General features: G+C 41.3%; 1 protein-coding gene and 1 long non-coding RNA gene across 2 annotated transcripts in view; both read left to right on the plus strand.

The window, feature by feature from the left end:
• The first annotated feature begins 200 nt into the window (after positions 1 to 200).
• LOC134518533 (uncharacterized) lies at positions 201 to 17,600 on the plus strand. The gene is made up of 3 exons (XR_010071983.1): positions 201 to 337; positions 12,632 to 12,698; positions 17,522 to 17,600. It is a non-coding gene; the product is annotated as an uncharacterized LOC134518533 (long non-coding RNA).
• A 134-nt stretch (positions 17,601 to 17,734) lies between these two features.
• The window catches only part of MYL10 (myosin light chain 10), a 32,832-nt gene continuing 31,510 nt past the window's right edge, over positions 17,735 to 19,056 (plus strand). The window contains exon 1 of the mRNA XM_063341423.1: positions 17,735 to 17,753. The gene's annotated coding sequence lies outside the window, so the exon portion shown is untranslated. The remainder of the gene's footprint in view (positions 17,754 to 19,056) is intronic.

The following is a 19,056-nucleotide window of genomic DNA, read 5'->3' on the forward strand; positions in this document are numbered from 1 at the left end:
AACAGAAGTCAAACGGGACGACTGTCTAATCCAAACTGTGTATGCTTATAACTGCCCTGAGCATGAAAACAACTGGTTTTTCTCAATTTTTCTTGCTATATGGGTGGTCTCCACTGTTATCCATAAATAATTTTTTTTTCTTTTTTACTTTGTACAGGATGAAGAGGATAATAACCGTACCAGCCTCACCAGCCCATGGAGAAAACAGCTGAAGAGAGCATGTGAAATTGCTGTGATGAATAGCAGAAGAGGGGGAGGCTTCTTGCAGTGAGAGAGATCTAAGCAGCACTTCAGACCAGGAGGCAAACTGAGAAAAAACTTTTTTGGATGTGGCCAGGTAGGTTGCTAGGATCGTGTTAGGATTGGTGTGTGGTATTATAGACAGAAAGCCAACAGGTTCTCCATGCAAAAGAAAACCAAAGAAAAATGAATGCAGTAAAATATGTGATTCAAACCTTATCTAAATTAAGCAAGGCAAACTGAAGTGCTATTCCAAAGAAAGGGCTTGAACTCAAAGAAAAGAGATTCTAGAAAAGTAATCTGCAGCTTAACATGGGGAAAGCAATGAGGAGTTTACCTTGAAAAATCAATTGCAATTGCTGGAATAGCTTCCTTCTAGGTATATCACAGTATCTAAGATTCCAACCAGTATTACAGCCTGCTGTGCTAGGCACTGTCCGGTACGCCAGCATTACCTGCTGCCACCATTGCTATATTCAGTCTACTCAAAGACTTATGAAAAAGACAGCTCAAAAGACGTCAGTCTTCTGACCAACATGCACCAGACAAGTGCTGCACAACTAAAACACAGCCTTCTTTCTTAAGTTCCTAGTGGCTCTGAATCTTTTCTCCTAGACACAGTATGAGGTTAGCTTCAATAGGGGCACAGGAGCTAGGCTATTGTGAAACTGTCTCAAGGGAGAAGAGAACCTTCCTCCTTTTTAGAGACACTGAAAGAGAATATAGCGTGTATCATTCTATTAAAAATGTGTCTTGCCAAGGAGGAACAAGGCTTGAAACGAGTACATTTCAAAGATGTTAACCCCGCTGTGCTCATAGTTAACTGTTTCAGCTCAGTGTGCAGTCACGGGTAGCAATGGTGGTGGCAGAGTGCTTCTTGGGAGCTTGAAAAACAATGACCTAGAAGCCTCTGTTCCAGAGGCAAGATCAGGCTGTTCTGTCTGTCAAAGACATTGACCAAATTCATAACATATATGTAGGATAGATGCAAACCGCATCTATAGCATTCCAGCCTCCCACTGCCTTTAGTAGCTGGTAAAGAATCCAGATAGCTCAAACCAGAGAGATATAAGTTGGTTGACCCCTTTAGCTCCAGATGCCTTTGGATATTGGTATGAGGACTTGCTTAGCTTTAATCTGACCCTGGCCAGTCAAAACACTTACCTTGTGAAGGCCTCAGGTTGATTTGACTGTTTGCTACCAGCAGCAATCCAAATGTAAAAGATCAGCACATTAGATAAATATTAACAGAATTTCAGGCCAACAGTTCAGCAGTAAAATGCTGCCATGTGTTGAGATTTTTTTCCTGATCTATAGCTGTCACTGTTGTGAGTTTATGCTAGTGGTCCTCTTCTCCATTTCACTAATGACAGCTGTAAGCCTCCTTTATTAACAAGCTGGCTTAAGCTGTGACATGATTGGCTTTGCCTGTCTCTCTGCACATTTAGCAATCTCTTCCTTCTTCCCAAAGTGTTTTGGAAGCTCACATACATCATGGTAGGACACCAAATCTACTGCTGGTTTAATGATGAACAGATGTCAGGAAAAAAATGATAACAGGAGAAGGTTTGAAAAAAAGTATTCTTCTGTAAGGGCCTTCCACCTAGCAGAGGCATTACTAAAGTGCAGGGGAGTCTTTTTTCAGGTTGTTCAAAGGCAATTATTCTGATGTTGTTTACGTCATTCTTGAACTGGGTTTTCCTCAGGCAATAAATGTGGGAAGTTACTTTTCTGCTGGAGTGTTGGTGGCGCTTGTGTAGATGAGAGTGTGACCAACCTTGGACTAGCATTTAGGTACACTGAATCCACAGTGTTGCCTCCCTCTCTGAGGCAGGCCTAAAACTTCTGGGTAAGTATGTTACCAGAAGAGATAGCTGTATGCAATTCAAAAAAATAATTATGCATTTCAGAAGACACTTGATTTTTTAAAAAAAATACTTTTGAAAGTATTATCCTCTGTTTGTGAGTTATGTTCCTCTTCAAGCACTTAAGTGATTTTTAAAGGCGCTGATCACCCATAGATTGCTCTGAAGTTACTGACAGTTGTGAGCAGTCAGCACCTCTGGAGAAGCTGAGAAGTTTGGTGCCTCAGTTCATTTGCCTGTATTTTAAAACTGTGGCCTCTGCTTTTATTGACTTTTGAGACAGGTGAAGTTGATAAAGTGAATGAGTATAAAAAACTTAAGTGCAGCAGAACATTAAAAAGCAGGGAAGATGATGAGAAGAGAGATTGTGGCCAAGATTAAAAGGCAGGATTTCATTGGGATGTTTTCCTTATGTCAAGATCTCCTTTTTATTGCCTTTTTTTCTTTATATGGAGTTGCACTGAAAAAGCTGCATCCTGACTCTCCCACATCCCTGTATTTTATCATGGTCAATGATGCACATCCTTGTAAAAAGCAGGTTAAATATTTTTGTGGTTAAATGTCACCTGGCTTGGTGGAAGCAGAAGGCTCACATATAGGCCTGTGAGGAACGAGTCATTTTATAAGTTACCGTCTCTTTTGCTCCTCCTTGTCTGGATCTGTTCTCATCCTAAACCTAGCAAGGTCCTGTCACTGAAGTCACTTAAAACCTGTTATGGAGAATTCATGCTACAGCATACTGCCCTTGTATCCTTCAAGCAGCAGTTTTGAGCTGGGACTGTGTTCCCTGGCTGCAGTTCCTTATTCTCAGACTCCTCTGAGGCTTTGTGGTATGTTTCATACTTAATTTTGGAGGTCTGGACAATTCTGCTGCTTGGATCTCCTAAGTTAAACAGGGTCAAACCTGGTAGGTTCTTGGATAGGGTGACCTCCAAGGAAAACACAGGTGTTGGCCTGCAGGAAGTGTGATGGTGATTCAGTAGGTGGCTCGGTTCCCTTAGAGTCAAGATTCAACTGTTAAGTCTCCCATGGCCAGAGAGTGCAGTACTGGCAGAGATGACATCTTCCAATGGTCAGGGCAGGATGGAAAACTGGTGTCTATTTATTTTGTTTGCAAAGGCATGAGGAAAAGTTCCTGCCCTCGAAATGAGGCACCTCTGATATGATTAAAGAAGTCAACAAAACTCTGCTTCTTTAAAACTGGGAAATGACCTCTTGAAAAGATCATACCTGTGGTATTCTAGGAGGCCCCAAACCACCATTCCTTAGTGTACAAAAGCCAGTTCTCTTACAGCCCTGCTGTTAGTGGAGAGTCAGCCCTGCTGTCTGTGTGAAGAATGTTCCTCCTTTACATGCCAAAGACATCAGCTTGATCATCGTGGTGGGTCAGTACAGATTACACACAGAACAGGTTTACAGGTGTAACCCATCCAAAACGGTTAAAGTGTGCTGGCTACTAACAGCACCTCCATTTGTGTTCCTTCCTCCTTCAAGGGAAACAGCTTGAGCTAAACCAGTCCTTGGAATATTATGGGTCACAGGTAGCCTGAGACTTCCATGAATGAGCCTGTTGTTTTTGTTGGCACAGCATGAAAGCCTCGTCAGGGCAGAGCAAAGAAATGCTGTTTCTCTGGAGAAAACTTGCCTCAAGTCTTCTGATTTCTCTCCTCCACTATGGCCATGTAGTAACATCCTCTGCCCAGATGATCATGGTGTACAGTGCTAAAACCAGGAAAATGCAAGAGGCTTCAAATGGATGGGACAACTTCTACCTGCCTTCCTCGCTCTACTTATCTAGATATTGTTCTCTGCTGCATGCAAGGAAGAGAACAACTACTACAGCAACTGGATATTTCATCCCAACCAGGATTAAAGCGATTACTCCATGTGCATGGACAATGGTGTCCAAGTGTCTCTTACAAGAGGTCAAATTAAGTAGAAAAGTCCTTTGTAGACTTGATACAGTCCGTGGCTTGTCTCAGATTTTCACATAGTAAGTTATGTTAGAATGAAGTTCTCATTCTTATTTTATTAAGATGAGTTTGTACTTTAATCATTTTGGGTCAAACTTCCTTTTTGCTTAGCACTTTTCCTAAGTTTCTGAGTAGTAGTGAACAAGAATTCTTCTTGTGACATAAATCTTTCTACCTCTCTGCTCTGGACCCAGTCATGTGTATTACAGCTGGTTCAAAACTTGAGCTCTCTAAATGAGAAACGATGCTGTGGTTCAGCCCACTAAAACTGGACAGTGATCTTACTGACATCAGATTTACTCATGTGAAATACTTTTCTCAAATTAGTGTAAATGACTATGCCTTGTTACAATAAAGTGCCTTAAAATGAAATCTACCTTTAGGATAGATTTTTGCCTCATGAAGAGGGAACTTTTTCAGGACAATTATTGTTATTCCTCACTTGTATTGTTAGTCTATTGATCATGAATTTATTGCATCTTTATTTGGGACAGTGCCGAATGCATGCTTTGTTATAAGGTATTGAGTCACTATTCATTACTGATTTATTGAAGCCTGTAGTGGGAACAGAGTGAAACAGCGCTAAACTTTTTTGAAAGTGAAGTCAAATGAATGTAAATCATATGCTTAAATGTGCCTGGTTAAATGTTGTCCCAAAAGAAGGATGGATTTCTCATCCTTAAGCATTTTGCATTAAATCATAGGGGTTGAAATTTAGGATTTTTTTAATTGAAACAGTCCACAGTATAAATGAGCTATTTTCCGATCAGGCACTGGTGGTGCTTTCTGTGCAGACATGCTCTTGGATGCTCTATCATCTCATCTGCTGCTTGTTTTGGTTAGTCCTGGAGTTCTTTGTGTACATTTTTGCCAATTGCAGCTGGAATTGCCGCTTACTGTTAGAGAGGAGAAGGGGGGAGCAAGTACAATTTCTAGATTTTTGTGGGTTTAGGCATCTTCATGACAGCTTTACTGAGCTTGCTCATATTATGCTCTTCCTGGCATTTCCTCCTTTTGAAGTCATTAAAACCAATTTCATATTTATAAATAAAATGTCCTAATGCATCTAATATTTGATGAGGTCTGGCTGCTGCCTGCTTTTCTTTTTAATGTTTACACCAGGTGCCTCTTGCTATCAAGGAACCAAGAAATGAATAAATTTAACAGATATTTCTTTTAATTAGCCCCCAAAGAGCTAGCAATGAAAAACAGTATCAGAAACATTTTACTGCTTTAGAAAATATAAGACTTCTTCACAAAGCCACTACACAGAATTACAGAACAGCAATAAAATCATCACTTGCATGCAGAAATAGATTGTTTACACAGGGATCTTGTATGAACTGTGCATTTATTAGTACTAACTTCTAATCATGCAAACACTTCCACACATGCATCTGAGTAGAGCTATTGAATTCAGGGGGATGAATATGCTGCCTAACATTGAGTACATACATTACAGTTTGTAGGATTAGGGCTCCATTTGTGTATATCCCTAAGCGCTTGGCCTTCTCTCAGAAGGGGGGAGGAAAATTTATATTCCAGATTGGTGTAATTACTGTAGCACATACAGTATTGGCAAACTAGATTCTCTGGATGTCTGCAGTGTTTCAAAGCAGTTTAAGATACAGGCTAAAGGCTGACAGTTTCTTATTCTGACTTACATTCTGCCCCCTGTGCTTTTGATTCTGCATTCAGAGCTGCCACATGAATGTCAGCACTGCAATAAATATGCATTTATGTAGCACCTTTTTTTGAAGTTTTCTAAACACTTTACAGACAGCCCTTTATATTCACAGATCTCAAAGTATTTTAGAAATCTCTGTTAGTATTGTTATCCCTCTTTTATTGAGGGATAAATGAGTGTGTTTCAAGGGAAGTGACTGATCCAGGAACCATTGCTTTCAAATTAGATAAATCCAAATTCTCCTATGGAAAATTTTCTCCAGAAGATCTCGAGTGACTATGAGGGAAAACATAAAGTTTTTATTTCCATGTTGCAGTTAGCTGATATAGGCTACACAAGGCTAATAACCCTCATGTGTGATGATAGTCAGCCTAGAAAACTCCTATCAACCAGACACACAGTAATTATCTCCACTCTATGGCTAGGATATTGTGAAGAAAATCCAAGAATCCTGACTCCAGAGTTGTTTGTTGTAGGCAGTAGATCATGAGGGTGTGGGGGTGTGGTAATTCTGTACTGCGTCCCTTCCACAGGTCAGTTTTCCATGGGGCTTTAAGGGAGACTGAAATTACATCCTGGAGTCTATTTTTTGTGTATGGTTTATCTGGCTTGCAATTGAATTGTCCCCAGGATGTACAGATAATACGGCTGACTATGTGCCCATGCAGCCCTGCACTTGAAATAATATACCCAAAACCTGGAGCAATGGGCAGTGGAAAGCAAGCACGTCCACACAGACCTGAGAAAGCAGCCCGATCCGACGCAGGCAGAGTTAGCATATCCTTTGAGTGGCTGATGCATGGCTATCGAGTGTGTCTGTGCCACAGTCTCTCGCACATCCCATAGGATCTGTAATGTTTCATTGAGGAGTCATGATCCCTAGATAATGGAGTGTACAGGGTCATCCCATTGTATTGATCCAATCCCCAAAACAGCTAGTTGAGGAAAAAAAATACTCTCTTCTTTCTCCCAGCTATATAGAAGTTCCTTAATTAGAGAGCACTACAGAGCTACAGAAACATTCTCTGCCAGCAGAATATTTCCCATAATGTTGTTATGGGAAATGCCTTAAAAGTGGCAATCAATTCTTCTTTGAAGTCATTAACAAGCAAAAATGAATGCAGGAATTGGTGTGAGAGGGCTGGAAATATGAGAAGATTTAAAGTGTATCTCTTACATGTGCTCCAGCAGAGATCCAATGGCTTTTTTACCCTTGGAATTTCTCTGTTGGTTTTAATAGTGTGATGCCCTAATGACAAACTCCACATACACTCTGGGGTATGTTCTCAACTTAATCCGGGGGGATACATGTCTGTAATACTCATTAATGTCAAGGAGTGTTAGGACGAACATAAATCTTTGCTCACTAAGATGTGAATCTAGACTCTGATGTACACCATACAACATCAGCCGCTGACTGAAGAAAAAGAGGAATTCCAGCACCTAGAAAGTCTACTTGAGAGTTCCTAGACTAAACAATCGATCCAGCCAAAAAAATCAGGGATGAAGTTTCTACTCCACACTTCGCTTCAAAAACACCAGCTGCGATAGGGAAAGATGCATGCCCAATGGGCAGTCTCTGGCTCGCACAGGAAGTCCATAAAATCCCTACGAATCCCCAGTCGGCTAGACAAACTCTCTAGTTCCACCAGAAACCTTGAAAGATAGATAAGCAATGCCTTTCTCAGTCAATCTTCAGTGCCATGCAGCTAGGGAAAACATCACACTATGCGTATACATAAAGAGAAATTTTGATGCCAAGAAGTTGGAACTACTCTGTAACAGACTTCTGATTTGTGATTTCTTTGGCACTGAGCCTAACAAAAAATCACTGTGATTTCCAACTACAAATATTTTTGGAACCACCAGACTTGCTCCCATGTGTATGTTAAATGAAATGAATGTTCAAAACCCATAATAAAACCCCAGAGGGAAGACTCCAATCAGAATATTAACATTAATCTTAGGAAGTCAGTAGGAACCATTCAAGCTATAATAATAAATTGCAATAAAGAAGGAATATAAGGGCTTTTTTCTGTCTGTCCAGTAAGCAGGTGTTACTGTGAACACTCTAATCTACACAGCACAGAAGTGAAGTGGTTGCCCTTAAATTTTCCAGTTGCGTAAAATAAATAAATGACATTACCATAATATATACAACAATCCCTCTTATACTAGCTTAAGTGTAGTTTAGGGAATAGTGCAGATACTGAGATAACGTAATGCAGCTATCCGAGGCAAAGCTGGAAAGTTTTCAAAAGCAATTCTTCTATCAACAGCTTCAGAGTCAAAAGCAGGAGTCTGAGTTCACTCCAGATTTATGGTAAGAGCCATTGCCAGGCCACTTGCTTGCGACTGGGTCCCTGGTCATTCGGCCCAGGAAGTCACAGATGTCAGGACGCCATGCTATCACGCTGCTCCCGTACCAGAGCAAGTGCCTGGGCTGCGCTGTTCTGACCTGCCACCTATACTGAACTTTGCCTTTGATTTTATTTGGATCCAGACTGAAGTGCCTAAATTTAGGTAACTAAAATGGTAGCAAAGTACTGTATCAACAATGGCTCGATTTTCAAAACTAATGATCATTTTCAAAAACAACTTCCTTTGACTAGCAGCAGTTAATCAGGACTGCCCAGCGCTGTCATCTAGGTAACATGGATATATACGTTCAGTCTTAAACCATTGAGTTTAAATGCTTTGACCACAGTCTCTAACACTGAAATGAAATTGTGGTTCTCTGTGTATAATATTTGCCTGTAGAATTTAGCAAGAGGAATGATCAGGAGGTGCATCAAATGAAACCAAGCTTGCCCTTTTACTTTGGTTGGATTTTTTTGAAGTTTGGTGTTCTGAAATTTGAGTGGTGACAGAAAAAGTTTCTCGTTATCATTAGAAAGATAGACTCTACCACAACTAGCACAGGATTCTACTGGCAATGTCATAGTTTTTTCACAAATAGGTGGGGAATAAGGCGTACAGGAATTTCTTAATTCAGTAAAAGGTTGCTTTACAGTTCAGGCTCCCAATGGTGAACATATTTCTGTTGTCATGGAGAAGTCATTTTTCACACCTGGCTATTTTGTGGTGTTCACTGTATTTCTGGTGCAACTCAGATTCCAGGAAGTCTGGGAACTCCCACGGCAAAGCCTGCTCTGCAGAGATCTGTAGCTCAGTGGCAACAATAAGGAGCTGGAAGCTAATCCATGTTGAACTGTATCACTGAATCTTTTGGGATTCGCTCAGAGCTTGTTAGGAAACAGAGAGGTTATCTCTCAAATCCTGAAATGCAAAGCTTCAAGATGTACGATGCAAGTCACAAAGAAGTGCCTAAACATGAAGTGGCTTTAGTGTGTTTAGTGTGTCCCTGTTATGAGTTTTCTGTGTGCAGCCTCACAGAATAGCAGAATTATCCTTCCAGGTATGAACAGTGCTCTATTAATAGTCTATTAAGTACCGGGAGCGAATGAAAGACACTTCAGATGACTCTTGAAAAATGAATCAGTATCTACTCTGAAATTGGACCCCAAGTATGGAAACATAAAATAGGATGTGGCTGTGAGAGATTATTTTGGGGCCATATGGTTTCTTACTCTGCTCCACCCTCCTTTTCAGGAAGCAAACATGTCCCAGCACCCTGTATTCATTTGAGATTAATACGGGCATGTTTTGTGAGAACACTTTGTTGGGCTACTAGGAATTTTGTTCTCTCGTTACAGCAAACTGCTCTGGTAATGCCTCCTGACCTGTCTTTGTGGAAAGCACTTATGCAGGGCGGAGCTCTTCTGCACCGATTCTTGTCTTCATCCTACAAATAAGTTGCTGGTTTTTCTCTTCACCACTCTGCTTTTATCTCTCATCTCTCCTATTTGACACATCTCTCCTGCTGACTGCTGGTGGGGCAAGCCTGTGATTTGTTCCAAGCAAACCCATGTGTGCAGTTTCCACCATTGTGTGGTCTCATGTTATGAACTTACCTGTGGGTGTTTACTTTGGTGGCATGACCTGGTATTTTGTAGTGCTGTATCTTTTTTTCTCCTTCCTTGATATTTTTTTCCCCTCAGCCACGATAACTCTTCGTCAGAAGCTGCTGCATTTCTGCTTTGATCATATAGAACGTACCGTATAGCCTCGGGTAACGCAGTGCTGCCTAATACAGATGAAATAGCTACAAACCCTCTTAGAAGTAGGGTTTAAAAAGGGATACCAGTGAAATCAGATCCCTCTAGCTGGACAGCAGTCTGATAGGAGAACAAGGGCTGTTGTGGTATTTGGCAGCCAGACAGTCTTTATTGTTATTAGATGAAACAAAGCTTGTGATCTTTAGTCCTTGACCTTAACTGCAGCAGCACACTCTTAATCAGACCTTAATTTAACACCTAACATGGTCACAAAAAGGATCGGACATGGGCTGCTGGTTTAATTACATATAGCTGATATCATCCGAACCAATTTAACCTCATTGCTGTGTGTTGGGCCCTGGGTGGGAATCGCCCTTTAGACAGAACAAAACCGTTTCCAACAGAAAAAAACAGCAACATACTGTTCAAAGTTTTGTGCATTCACTTAAAAAAAAAAAGAAATAACTACTCTTTTGGATATTTTGCAGATGATGTTGCAACCTTTCAGAGAGAGTTGGAATCAGCGTGATTTGCTAAATCTGTTTGCCCTTTATGCTTTCACTCTGGCATTTTAAGTATTTCTAATATTTAAAGATCAAGCACCTTTCTGATGGGATTCTCCCATCCACATTCATTGAATCTGTTGCTCTGTGGTAGCATCTGGTGACTGAACTGTGTAACTGGGTAAAAAGTAGTATTTATGTGTTTCATGATAAGAATTTCACATTTTCTACTGCTTACTTGGTGCTCAGTTCTTCACAAACTGACACAATATTTATTTTTGACATATAAATATGAACAGTCGTATTTTTCCATGTTTTGACACATAATTTGGTCTCTTTCTGAGTTAGTCTGGAAATACGAAAACACCCAAAGTCTTCCTTCAGAAACAGGATTGTTTTTGTTAATCAGATTTCACTCAAACAATTTTTTTTTCACCAAAAACACCATCAGCAAACCAAATCCACAACAAGCATTGTAAATATTCTGCAGTTTTTTAGTGAAATCACAATTTTTTTCATGAAATCCCAGTTAAATACAAAAAGATTGTTGTGAACATCACAGGTTTACTTGAAAGAGACAGCCAGAGCCCTTACATCAAAATACTAACGACTAAAAGTAACGTAAGATATGAGCAGGCAGCCAGAGCTTGGTCTCTGGGACTCAGAAGACAAAGATTCCACTGTCAGCGTGTGTCACTGCCTTTTGCTGGGACCTTGGGCGGGTCATGTTGCTTCTACAGCTGAACTCTGATTGCTCCAACTGAAGTGGTGTGAGCCATTACCGTTCTGCGCCGTCTGTCCTACCTGTCTGCAAGAGGTTATATGCAGGGATGGCAGAACAGGACACGTGCCAGCACATTAGCCATTCCTGCTCACAGTATGGCATATTAGCCTGCGTTGCTGATGAAGGTGGATTTACGCTGGGACGCTGGGCAGTAACATGCAGGCACTGGGATATCCACCTTGTAGAATCATGGGGCTCATGTAAAGGTGAATGCAGATTACCCGCCACTCTCAGCGGGAAGCTTCTTACTTCCACTCCGCACAGACATAAATGACTTCACAAGCTGTAAGAATCAAGCCCAAAGATTCTAGGTTGAAACAAATTTGAAAGCAAAATGGATCCAAAACCTCCATGTGAAGCTCTGAATAAAATCTATATTTTTCAGACGAGAGACAAACCTTGTCCATGTAAATGCTTTTGCACTTTAAAAGCCAGATCACCAAAAATCTTATCTGGTGCTTTCAGTGCAGAGGCCACTTGAATGTCAAGTTAAACTGAACTGGTTAATAGGCATTGCTTCCCAAAGTGCAAGCTTTGGAAGTGGAGTAGGCTATTGTATGTTTAGTTCTCATTTTGAGCTTCTACATGATGACTGCTGTGTATTTATGCTGGTTTACTTTGCACAAACTCCATTGTAGACCCCTTACGCGGACTGAGCTTTGGCTGAGACAGAAGAAAGAAGTGTAGTGGTCGAGCTACAGTGGTGCAAGGTTTAATCTCTAGCTGACGCTGTACTTATGCAAAATCAATATGAACAGCAGGTTGTCACTGGAACTGGAAGGAGAATCTCTATGACAGGCTGATGCGTTTTTTTAGTATTTCAGTTTATCTTGTAGAGTTCTTTTGTATTGGTAATTCTTTCTGTTGGGGGTCTGCTGAAATTTTCCCAGGCCTGGCTAGAGGATCAGTGTTGCTTTAAAACCTGAATAAACAGTTATACGCCTTGGTAGCTTCAGATCCAGTAGCCAGAACAAATGACATTTTGCATTAATTCTTCCAAACGAATTGCTCTGTAACCACTGTAGACTTCTGAGTTTTTGAATCATGATAGTAGAATACTGTTAAGGCTTTTCGTGAAGAGCTCTGAAATACCCTTCTTTCACTACCCCTGATGGTTTCCAAAGTTCCTGCAGTTAGCTCAAAGCCCAGTATGATTTCACATGCTCCTGTGAATTATGTTTTGACTCGGGGTTTGGACTTTTTTGTGATTGAATGTTTTTACATGGCTCTTTGTGACCTCACGCTAGGGCAATCACTGTGTTGATTTGAAGGAATGTAGATGGGTCTGCAGAAATGTCAGGGTCTCCCATTAAGATGTTTCTTTCACCTCAGCAGGAGTACTCAGCATTACTGTGAGTGTTGTTACTGAGATGCCCTGTAGTAACACAGCACTAGAGCACAATTGCTCTGATGTATTCCAGTAACATGGTGTTAATGTGCCATTGCTTCTCTGTGTTTCAGCACCAAGGCATCACTTCTCTGGATTACAATAACGCGGGCCAGTGGACTTCTGCTTTAAGAAAACAGAGTAAGTCAGTCTATGCAGTAGTGTTATGCAGTGGGTTGGTGGGATGCAATCAGCACTTTTCACATTGTGCCTGAGTGCAAGACTTGCTCTCAAAAGGCTTCTGAGTCCTGCAAAGCCTTTTCCATATGCTTATCTTTACACTCCGTGGACTTGATCCAAGGTTCCGTGGAAGTCAGTGGCACACTGTTTCCTTGCTTCTGGGTAGCTTTGGATCAAGCTGGGTCAATACTCCATTTCAAAGATGCTTCTCTTTCACAATGTCTAAATGTAAGTATTTGCAGTACCAGAGTACAGTATACATGGTAACTCATATAATATGTTTTGACTAAAGTTTTCTATTTATTATGCTGGCATTTGTCTGTACCGTCTAAGGAGTATTTGCTCTACAAAGGCACTCAGCACCTAAAAGTGCAAGTATGTTTTTCAGAAAGCTCTTGTCTTAGAAGTTCACTTTATGAGTAGGTATTTGTTATGCTGAGGATTGAACTCTTGCAAAGAAAGCAAAGTTTGAGCTTTCTTGATAAAGAAAAACAACACACCTTATTCATAGTTCTCCTGACTTCTTTCTTTTTTTGTGATTCTTATCGTGCTTAGTGTTCTTCTTAAGTCTAGAGTCCCTGAAGCTAGATGATTAGAGAATCTTAGTCTGTGTGAAACTCAAAATAGGAATTTTTGGGCTTTCGGTATTGTAGAGAAGTCTGGAAATAAATGCACATGGAAAGCAAATACCAAAATGCTAAAAAAAGGAACCCAAAGTCATAAGCTAAATTGTTGCAATATTGTGGCATAGAGAATACTTTATTCTCATGCTCTCACTGAAAACTGCTGCTTATTAAGCAAAATAAAAATATTATTAATTTTATTGCCTTAAGGATGTTTAATTGGACACCAAAATGTTTTTGTTTATAAGATTGATTTCGATGTCACAAATATCACATCCTATGTGAAAATATAATAGAGTAAATTTACATCAAGAGTGAATTTGATAGAACATTAAACATTCGCTTTATTCAGAGCTACCTGTGTATCCATGTGGGTATATGGGTGTGAGTTTGTGTTTATGTCTTCTTATTTTAAGTTAATATTGGTATTTTCATGCCTGCGTCATGATTTTTGAATGCCCGAGCTTGGCAGCACTGAACATCTGCCTTAGTTGTGGGTACTAAGCTTCTTTGAAATTCCAACCCAAATTTAAAATTTCTGCCATTAAAAAAATTAATCCTCGACCAGACAAGCCACTTGCCAAATGCTGGGCTATAAATTACAGCCATTTCTTTTTATTACACTGTTATACACTAAAAAAATAAACCCCAAACACCTAAACCCACAAATCTAATTACACCAAATGTGCTCTTCATCCAAAGCCGAGCTGCTGAGCTTAGCCTCAGCTCCAAGTAGACTGTATGGTTTAGCTGCAAACTAAACTTTTGGAAAAACAGGAGCTGAAATAGTGACACGACAGTAACTCTGTATTAGCCCTTTAGGGAAATATCTAAATAAGCAATAAAATTAATGAAATACTATTTATAGCCATTGTGTCACACATGTATTATTTATAAATAAAAGCAAAGCAGGTTAGCTGTGGTAAACTGCCACAGCTCTGCTCACAGCTCGGCAAGGCCCTGCACCTGGGTCGGGGCAACCCCCGGTATCAATACAGGCTGGGGGATGAAGGGGTTGAGAGCAGCCCTGACGAGAACCACCGGGGGTCCTGGTGGGTGAAAAGCTGGACCTGAGCCAACAGTGTGCACTCACAGCCCAGAAGGCCGCCCGCATCCTGGGCTGCATCCCCAGCAGCGTGGCCAGCGGGGCGAGGGAGGGGATTCTGCCCCTCTGCTCCGCTCTGGGGAGTCCCCACCTGGAGTACTGCGTCCAGCTCTGGAGCCCTCAGCGGGAGGGAAAGACATGGACCTGTTGGAGAGGGTCCAGAGGAGGCCACAAAAATGATCAGAGGAATAGAACACCTCTCCTATGAGGACAGGCTGAGGGAGTTGGGGTTGTTCAGCCTGGAGAAGAGAAGGCTCTGGGGAGACCTTATAGCGGCCTTTCAGTATTTAAAGGGGGCTTACGAGAAAGATGGGGACAAACTTTTTAGCAGCGCCTGTTGCAATAGGACCAGGGGTAATGGCTTTAAACTAAAAGAGGGTAGATTCAGACAGGAATAAGGAAGAAACTTCTTACACTGAGGGTGGTGAAACACTAGCCTGGGCTGCCCAGAGAGGTGGGAGATGCCTCATCCCTGGAAACATTCCAGGCCAGGTTGGACGGGGCTCTGAGCAACCTGATCTAGTTGAAGATGTCCCTGCACATTGCAGGTGGGTTGGACTAGTTGACCTTTAAAGATCCCTTATAACCCAAACTATTCTATGATTCTACTGATTGTAAAAGTGACTTACACTAACAGTGGATCTGGCCCAGCCTTTTCCAGTATGGCTGTCACTGTTGTGTTGGAGGTGAATATGAGCAAAAGACATGCCTGTAAATTATTGCACTGGTTCTCTGACTTTCAGCCTGGAACATCCTCTCACCTCTGAGGCTTCAGGCTTGGTCAGCAATACCTGAGCGTTACAACCAAAGCAGAATCAGACTAGCTAACATTTAGCAAAACCCTTCAAATTCCACACCTTCTCTGGACAGTCTTCTGCTTGTCTATCCTTCCAGACAGGAATTGTTCCTGGTACCTAATTTAAAATCTCCCAGGCTGCAGTTTGAGCCTATTACTTCTTATCTGTCACCAATAATCCCCATGGAATAAGAGATAACCATCTGTTCTCTATGTCACAGCCTTGTTACTGAGTTTTCTCCTGATTTCTTTTGATTTTTTTTTCTTGCTGGTTATGCTTCTAGACTTGCTCACTTCAGGGGCATTACCCATTCCCAGTAGAACTGCGGATTGACTTGATAGCTCCCATTTATACCCTCTGAAACAGGGTGCACTACTTGGGTATCATTAGGTGCAAATAAGTATTATTGGCCAGCACCATTGGACATAGATTTATGAACATAGAAAGGAAACATTCCTGTTCACATCAGGAGCACCCACAAACCTCAGAGCAGAGTTGTTCTTTCAGATCCATGTCAGATTTTGAATAAAGCTGAACAGGACCTACTGACTATTTCTCCAGGACACCTCCTGATATCAAAACACCTTTTGATGTTGTTGCTAATACAGAATTCTGAGAAGGCAGCTCGTGACATCAAGTGGTAGGTAGTCTCCAGGACCTTTAGAGATGATCTCTTATATAAGCTTAGCTCGGTTAAAGAGGAAAAACATTGTCAGAGCAGTGTTCTGGAGCAGGTTTTCTAAAATGTTGAGTAGAGGGTCTGTGTAAATATTTGAGGCCTTCTAGGCAATGTTGGACATTTCTGTTCAGGACTGCACCTGAAGATATGCTTTCACCAGAACAGCTGGCCCTGAGTGACACACCGAGGGGCTTTGCAAAAAACCAAGGGCCAGCCACGAGAGCTGTGCCTCATGCTTTTATCACCCCTCGAGGACAGGGAGAAGGGAATTTGACTTTTCTAGCACAGGAAGATGAAGCTGTGCAGATTTGCATGTGCTTTTTCATTTTCCTGTTAAATGCCCCTACATTTTGAAAAGTTTAGCCCAGAAAGTTACATAAAAAAATCAATTGCTATTGAATTTATACTTAGTGGGTGAATCCTATTACAGAAGGCTTTTTAGAGATGGTCATTTCAACGCATTTGCTTGCTTTGGTTCATAGCATTAGGCAGGAATTGTGTCTTGTCTACTGACTGTTGACCTGGCATAGCCACAGGGTTAGTTTTTTAGGCAGAGAAAAAAAAGGTGGAGGCATTAATTGTTCATTACAAAGAGCAAAAAATTGTAACTAATCACGGCACAGTGCTGCTGCTAATGCATTTGAAACCTCCCTCTACCTCACCAAACCATATGGGGGTTTAAAATGTAAATACGATTTGTAATTGAGAGCAGCATTTTATTACTTGCTTTTAAGAGGCACAGGACGCCTGTAACCCTCAATATGAAATTTCCGTTGGCTAGAAATAAATTCAGCTCCATGTTTTGTTTTTATTCCCGCTGCAGCACCCGCACGAGAAAGGTAACGGCCAGTCTGCAAGCTCTCACTCTCTCACTCAACACTGAGGGGAGAAGTGGCTGGGAGCTGTGGTTTTCAGTCACACTGCTGGCTTCCTTACATTGCACACTGGAGGCAAAAGCAAACATGCTGCAGAATAAATCCTCAGAGATGCTGAGAGCTGCTGAGCTACCACAGCCTGGGCTGGAGTCAATGAGAACTGCAGGCACTCAGCCCTTCCCTGAATTCTGCTCTCATTTTCAGCAGTATGCTGCCTAAAAGCAGCTTTTACTGATGATTGCAGTTATTTATTTATCAACCTTGCAACAGCACCTAGAAATTGTGGTCATGGGCTCAGATTCCATTGTACTAGGTGCTGTACAACTACAGAACAGTTCCTGCCACACTGAGCTGCAAAGGTACGTGTAAGACAAGTGACAAGAAAAATATACAGAAAAAAGAGTGTGGGACGTTTTTGCTTCTTCTGTGATATGGGAGATGTCACAAGTATGTATGATTTATAGTTAGATCCTTTAGGGAACGAAGTAGACTGTATTTGACTTAAAGAGTAACTCCTGAAAGTAACTGTAACAGGATTCAACTTCAAACTTTCAGGATTTTAGCTGATTTAGGGATGCAAAGTTCCTATATGGAGCTGGCAGCCTTAGAGTGCCACCACCAAAGAGGTTACTTGTGGGTACCTCTGTCAGCATGAAAATAATCCCCCTCACCCTTTCTGTCTTCCTTCTCTTCCTTTTCTGTCAGCTCTAGAGATGGGAAGCAGCGTGAAAAGAGATCCTCATAAACAGCAGAATAATCCTGCCCCGCAGTCCTTGCAGGATGTCAGTAAGGAAAGAAGAAAACGAAGTTATTCATATTTTGGCTGGAAAGACTAGTGACCCCCACCTGCGCAGAAGTCAGGAATGTCTAGAAAACTAAAGAACGGTGAAGATGCAGGGATTTAAAGAAAGACAGAGAAAGACCTCCAGATTTTAAGGTAAACCATTACAGCAGTCCTTGTGCTGGTCGCTCACCAGCAAAATGGACAGTTCAGGGCAAAGTGGACGGTTCCAGGAGAACTGTAGGGGAAGGTTTAAGAAACTGTCCAGCCATGGGTGTTCCTGGGCTGAAGAGTTCACAGCTCTGCTAGAATTATTGGAGCTTATTTTTCAAGAAGTTAAATCCTGTCCCACAATTCTAGTAAAAATAAAGAAAATAATCAAAATAAAACTGAAAGTTAAATAAGTTCTGCTTTGAGTGGACCAGACTGAAATATTTGCCTCCAGTGCAAGTTTTGAGACCTTGCTAGGTACCCAGTGCCCCACAGGGTTTAACTCATCATATAATTCTTCAGTGAGGAATCAGGAAAGTATTAACTGTAAGACTTGAAATGAAGGCAACCGTGCCAGTGCCTGCCACTTTAGTGAATAGAAGCTCATTCTGCTACTTCAAGACTCCTCGGCTGAATTAATGTGTAGGACATAATAATAACCATGCTGAGAGTGAAATTTTCCCTCTCTCATTAGAAACCACTTCTGTTCTCGTTGAGCTGTATCCTCCTACCTTCATCTGCTCTGGGTTCTATCCAACATTATTTACAATAATTGTATCCACCTTCGCTGTTGGATTTCTCAAAGGAATTGTGGCTAAGAGGGATAAAAGACATCTACACACTCAGTGGCTTTTTCCTCAAACAAATCAGGAAGTCAAGCATGGTTTACAATGAGAAAGAGCTACTTGAAGAGCTCTGGGGTGTTTTTTTTTAGCCTCTTAACATTGCAGGACACCTAGACATCCTGTCTTATACATGAGAAACTTAAATTGTGCATTCTGTCAAGTAGATAAGTGAGTTGATTAAAAAGCCCTGAATATCCAAGAGCTCCTACTGAAATCTCAGGATACATAACACATCCTTGACCTAAAGGCTGGAGTAGGGTAACATCATAGGAATAATCTATCCATAGTTTGTCTTCAGGGAGTCCTTATCTTCCAAGGTCTGTCAGCTTACTGGTAAGAAGCAGGCAAACTGTCCAGGACTAAGCCTGAAGTCAGGGGTGATGACGGGAATCGCTGAAGTTACTCTATTAGCCTTGAATATTTGTGTGCCTCCTTATACAAAAAAATTCCAAATACTAAAGGCAAAACACAGAATGACGTGGAGCTGATGCCTCCTTGCACATTACCTGTTCACATGTCACACTGACAAATAGCAAAATGCAAATGACCTTCACTAACCCGCATTTATCTACGTGAGTTTTTGCACAGTGCACAGCTACAATGGCTAAATGAGCGAAGAGGAC

This window comes from Chroicocephalus ridibundus, chromosome 7, assembly GCF_963924245.1.
Source record: "Chroicocephalus ridibundus chromosome 7, bChrRid1.1, whole genome shotgun sequence".
Classification (NCBI taxonomy): domain Eukaryota; kingdom Metazoa; phylum Chordata; class Aves; order Charadriiformes; family Laridae; genus Chroicocephalus; species Chroicocephalus ridibundus.